This window comes from Glandiceps talaboti, chromosome 8, assembly GCF_964340395.1.
Source record: "Glandiceps talaboti chromosome 8, keGlaTala1.1, whole genome shotgun sequence".
NCBI lineage: Eukaryota > Metazoa > Hemichordata > Enteropneusta > Spengelidae > Glandiceps > Glandiceps talaboti.
In genome coordinates this window covers 23,685,334-23,691,642 of record NC_135556.1, presented here as the reverse complement: position 1 = coordinate 23,691,642, position 6,309 = coordinate 23,685,334, and positions in this window count along the sequence as shown.

The following is a 6,309-nucleotide window of genomic DNA, read 5'->3' as shown; positions in this document are numbered from 1 at the left end:
GCACTGTAGTATAATTCAATAATTATGTCTTGTTGTTTACCCTTTGTCCTTTTTCTTTCCTTCTTTCCAGATTTTCATACATACACATATGGATGATCTACTGTGTTCATATTTCATGACATATCTGGTTTTCTCTCTCAAAGTACGAAGAGTAGAGTGGTAACACCTAGATAACTGACACAAGCAAGATGCTCCTATCACTGGGAATAAAAAACGGCACAAGAATCGCAGCATTTCATAGTGTCTATACTTCCAGGATACGAATACAAGCCATCACATCTCACCTCAGATGAAAATCTGTCATACTTTGCTTTCATAAATACAATTTTGAGATTGTAAACATAATTGACTGACAAACATGGTTTAACTTTCACAACACTTGAACAGTATCCACACTTTGTAGAACTTATGTAGAACTTTTTTGCAGGCTCTAAGTTTGCTACTTACCCTATTGCTGTCCAAAACCTGTGTGGTGATATGGCTTGGCTGTTCTTCAGTAGCCACTGCTCACAGTAGGTGGGCACAGCATCAATGTTCTTCAGTAGCTGCTAGCAGTAGGTGGGTGCAAGGAGGCTACCTGCAGTAGTTTAGCAGTCAGTGGGTGGGTGGGTGCAGGGTGGATGTACCTCAGTAGATGCTAATAACATACAGGTGTATAGGGAGGCTATGTTCAGTAGTTGCTAGCAGTAGATGGGAATGGAGAGTCTGTTCTACAGTGGCTGCTAGCAGTGTGAGGATGTAGGGATTGGGAATATCTCCAGTATTAAGTTACCCCAATTCCCAGTACTAGCAGTAGGTAGGTGTGAGGAGGTTGTTCTAATATCATCATGATCTACCATTGTTCATATATTCTCCATTTCCTCATCATAACCTCCCTTCAAACCTAGATTTAAAGTTAAATCCTAAATACCATTACACCCCCACCCCACCCCCCACCCCCATGTTAAACTTTGTACCACCCAAATATTTTGTACAAGGTAGGTACTGTACTCTCTTACTTCATAAAAACACCTTACATTCTACTACTAGGGTCTTCCTCCATACATAACATTTACACCTGTGTTTACAATGTCTGATATATATAGTTTTTTTGACCTTTTTTTTCGGTTTTAACCCCGACCCCCGTCTTTATAACCAAATCATATACTTGTACCCTTCCTTTCATGAAATCACACACATTGTAAATCTAAGTACCTTATATTGTCGACCCACTTCTTTCAAATTGGTTTGACAGAGTACCTAAGGTTTTTTCAACTGCCCAGAGTGTTATCTCATCGTGTGAGTCATGTCACACAAGTCTGAACATGTTTTGCAGTAAACCCATCCGGTTTTGGCTGTAAGGTCAAGCTGTGGTAGGCAAAAAAACAAAAAAATCTTCCGAAACTACTCCCCGAGCCCAAAGGTCATATTTGAATAGGGCCATCCATCATGAAAGAACAAAGAAATGGTTGCATGTGGGCTATTTTTAACACGTACATCTTTTGCTTACACAAATGGACTCACCTAGATGAACTGAACAGCTATCCTTTCATTTGATGTCTTCCTTTTTTTCATCAGAGCTTGAATCAACGATTTCTTACAAAAACATGTCACAGCTGTACTATATATAAGGTTATACTTGATAATGTTTATCAAGTATCTTTGCTATTCTAATAACACTTTACTCAAATCAAATGGAATTTCAGAGCATGCCCATCATTTCTGTTATTACAGGTAAGCCTAGTAATGTGCCAACTGATTCATGCAATATGGTAATATACCAATTAATTTATTTGAGAAAAAGACAAATTATTCAAATAAGCTTATTAATATGCAATACTGAACAAAAATAATTGTGTGATGATATTCACCAGCATATTTTACTCATCTCAAAATTTTTACTGAACCATATGTAGTCTTTATATTCTGTAATAATTCTTAGGAATGCTCAAAATAATACAATGTCTGAAAACATGTACGCCAACCCTCTGGAATGTTTAGTAACGTAAGATAAATCATTTTTTTGAAATTTTGAAAATTGAATATTTTCCTTTAAAATGTCCTTAATGTTGAGTCTGTGCTTATCGAAAATGGGTCCCTACAATATAATATATGTGAAAAACGTCGTCACTCCTGAAAACCAAATTATCATAGAGAAACCCCCTTCCAAGACCTACAAGCTTAGACAGTCAAGGTCAAATTTGGAGTCAGGAAGTAAAAATGTAAGCTAGAAGAATTTGAATGTCAACATTATTTAATTTTTGTGGCCAAATTCTCCTGCAGATGAGGTGGTAAGATGGGTTTAATAAGCCTAATTGTACCATGCAAGAGCCATGCTCAACAAAAAAAATATGGAATATATACTCTGGTCGTTCTACATCATGACAATGCACATTTATGTCACGACATGTGTCTGCATAATTGGTTCAGCTGTGTTCGAAATATGAGTCAAAATGCTAAAATTTGCCATTACTTTCCTCAATTTTTAAAATTTACTGGTGATTGTATTATTATATTATTCCCCAATATTTTTCTTTACTCAGTCAGAATATAATCATGACCTAAGGGTTGTCACTACTCACCGAAGGGTCACTCAGGTCACTTCCTTGGTTGAAAAAGAAAAATAGTGGGAAATAATATGTAATTGTCATGATATGGCTGTTGTTTCAAACTGACTTCATTTCTTTGCCATGTCTCTTTGTATAACTAGTGAAATTTAGTCTTGGGAAGTTCAACAGACTTCTAAATTAGAAAATCAAATATGAACATCCATCCTTCACAAACAACACAATTTGTCAGTGTCTTGGCTGTTTGTATGCCCTAAATATTAACCATACATAGATCTTCACAACACACAATTTGCCTTGTTAATTAAGGTGTTTCTTGGTTGTTTCCATTCCCTAGATATTAAATACACAGAGGCCTTCACTGGTGCATGAACAGTGCATATACTAAAACCACTCTTAAAATTTCATTTCCGCTTTGTCAGCAGTTCTCATACATATTTTATATAATGTCTGCCAGCCATTTTCTGGTCCAATAACTCACTGTATACCCGTCTTTACATGTGAAATTACACATAATTTACAGGTTACCCATGACATCAAGAAAGTGCTCATGGCTTTTAAACAACTGAACCTGTTAGAGTGTACACAACATGTATGTGTATGAATCTATGTGTTTGTGTGTGCATTGTGTCCACCTATGACATGTGCATAGGTGAACACATCTGTTCACTTTAGTGTGTGGTGGTGGGGGGAGGGGGGGGGAGAAGAGAGAGGATATGTGCCTGTGCTACTAAGTGAGTAGGGATATTACATTTGTAACTATCATACCGTTTCAACAACCTGAATAGCAATGAGAAATGTACATACCTTATTGGACAAGGTCACGACTTACTAGCCTGATGAGCACAGTAATTTCACATAGCTCAATGGAGAAACCATATAATTTGATGTAGACTTGAGAATCCAATGTCCAGCTTCTGCTACAAATAAATGTATCAGCTTGCTTATCAAACATAGTCAGATAACTGTGCCATCTAAATCCATACCACAACTGATTGAAACACTCTGAGACATAATTTTCAGCAGTGCATTACAGCAATGTCTTCTGTGTGGCATACTGTGTGTACATTTCAGAGGACATCAGTGCATCACAGCGATCTCTTCTATGAGGCACACTGTGTGTACATTTCAGACAAATTCAGTTTTGAAGACTGAAAATATGTTTGATTGCCTCCATTAATTATCTTAATTTTTACATATTTCATTTTTCATATTTGTTTAAACATAAAATCTAATTTCAATTTGTTTAGTTTCATCACATTTCTGGAGCTACCATGAAGGTATGTGGTAAATAATCAACAAATACTGATTTTTTTTCCATGTGGAGAGAAATATTCAAAGAAATTTCACATGCATCTATTTTATATTAACAATCTTGAACATTGAAATAATTCCACTTTTCTTGAAATTTCAAAAACTGAATGCCAATTTAGTTTTGGATGCATGTTTCCTTCTCAGATCTTTTTGAGCAACTTAAATTACCAAGGTGATATTTTACACAAATTATATATTAGTTAGCAGCACTGGATGAAATTAAGACAAATTCAACCCATGTTGAAAACACATCACTGTGATATAAGACTTGATATTCACCAACACAAGTATGTTCAATTTTTACAGAGAACTACATGAATTTACGTTGTTTACCTGTGTGATAGCTTCAAATAAATTGACAAAATCAGTCAAATACACATCCATTTTTGTCTGTTGAAAGAGAGGTCCAGAGGATAAATGCTAAAGAATTATTTTCTTGTTTTCTGGAATGAACTGACCCCATTCTCACTGTACACTAGGATCTCAACACCAGAACACAAGACTCTTTTGTCCTCTTCCTGAACTTGTTGACATGGAGCAAATTCAATTGAAATTCTCACTTCCTTTGAATTTGTAAAGTATTTGATATGTTATGTAGCTAAGAGAAGGGACTGACCTGACACAGATTTGTAGCTTTGGGGGTGTGGCTGAATATAGCTTATTTATCAATGGAATTATCACATGGCTTGGTTTGACAAGTAGGATAGAAAAGAATCAAAAACTGAGATTTCAACTCATCTTACACTTGCTTGAAAATCAGAAAGCTTTATGATGCAGTTTCGCGACTGTGCTTTTTTACACTTTTTGAGTCCTGTCAGGCTACCATTGCTACGACTACATACATATTACATCACATTTTTGAATCCTGTCAGGCTACCATTGCTAGGTCTACATACATATTACATCACATTTTTGTGGTCTCTTAGTGTTTGTCCTACAAACAACATGGCTGGGGTTTAAACTGATTTCAACACAAACAACAAGATAGCAGCTTTAACACACACAAAAAGAAATCAATCCTGTCACACTACAATTAGTCTACAAATAATAGTTATTAGTCAATGTACAGTTTGTGGTGTGGGGCCACAACTATAAAATCAGGGTTCTTTTCACTGAAAAAAAAACGTGGGATGTTTTCTTCAGGCTGAAATCCTAATTAAACATTGTAAGACTCCCATATGCTCTTGATTAAGACAATGCTTATTAGCAGCATTTTTCTAGTTTATTTCACATCATGTTTACATCATTAATTCGGTTTCAACAGCAAGACAAACTTCCTGATAACCAAATTAAAAAAAAATCTGAAGTGGAGCATTCTTAGCCTCACATTTGGCAAATATACCATTCATTTATATTCAACTCCAGCTTCAACAAATACATCATCACTAACAAGCAGAGCATGCTGGACTGTACCATACTGCTTTCACAGAGGGGGTCCAGCTTCCTCTGGGGAGGTTTACTGAAAAGGGCAACAACTCACTAATAATGTGAAAATATCTGCTTCTTACCTGGATAGAGATTTCTCAAGTTCTTAGTTGTTTCTGCTCCATGGAATGTCAAATTTCTAGTGTTCCAACTTCAACACAAATGTAAGATAGATGGTTGGCGTCCACCTACCAAGGCCATCGGAAACTCTTCAAATAACTGAACTGTTTGCACAGTTGTCTTTTCACCAATGTTGTCTCTATAAACACCATTCCCCTTTGGCTTCTTTCCAGTCAAGGCTGTTTTTTTCCTTCTTGAAAGACTAACTCTATTCACGTTGAATTATTTAGGTATGGATTTACAACTTTATGGCTTGTGTCATGAGTTCTAACTATACACTACAAAGTCAAACTTCCACTCTTCTAACTTTACTCTTCAGATTTCAAATCTTTAACATTACTATCATCCCCTGGTTGACTAAAACTCCTTTCAGTTTAAGTTGAGAAATCATACACTTCCGTGCTAAATTGTTAAAAACAGTGAACCCCTTTTCAAATCTGGACATTGGACAAATGTGTTGTCCTCAAACGAACAAAAAATTGACATTTTCAAGGTAAAAGAATAGGATAACTTTATTCAAACATTCTCTGAAAGTCCTTTACCCTCACCCATCCAATAAATTTACAGCTGTGAAAATCTGTGACTGACACACTGCACTGTGCACTATGTCTCCCCACTCAACACATGTGTGTATTAGCTTTTGATAATTTGCATGTTTACTAGTCTATGGATGGAGTCAGCACACAGAAAGAGAAAGAGCATGCACATAGATCACTTGAATGACATGATGATTGACAGGCGACAACTGTTGTATCAACAGCACTTCTCTCCACACTAATTTTCTCCTTTTCTATCTCAAAGTCAAGACTGACCATAGATAAACTGTTATTTTTCTCCCCTGCAGTTGGTCCATGCAACTTTCTCCCTGAGCGCTTAGAAGCAGCAGTCTGATCAGCCAGGCGTG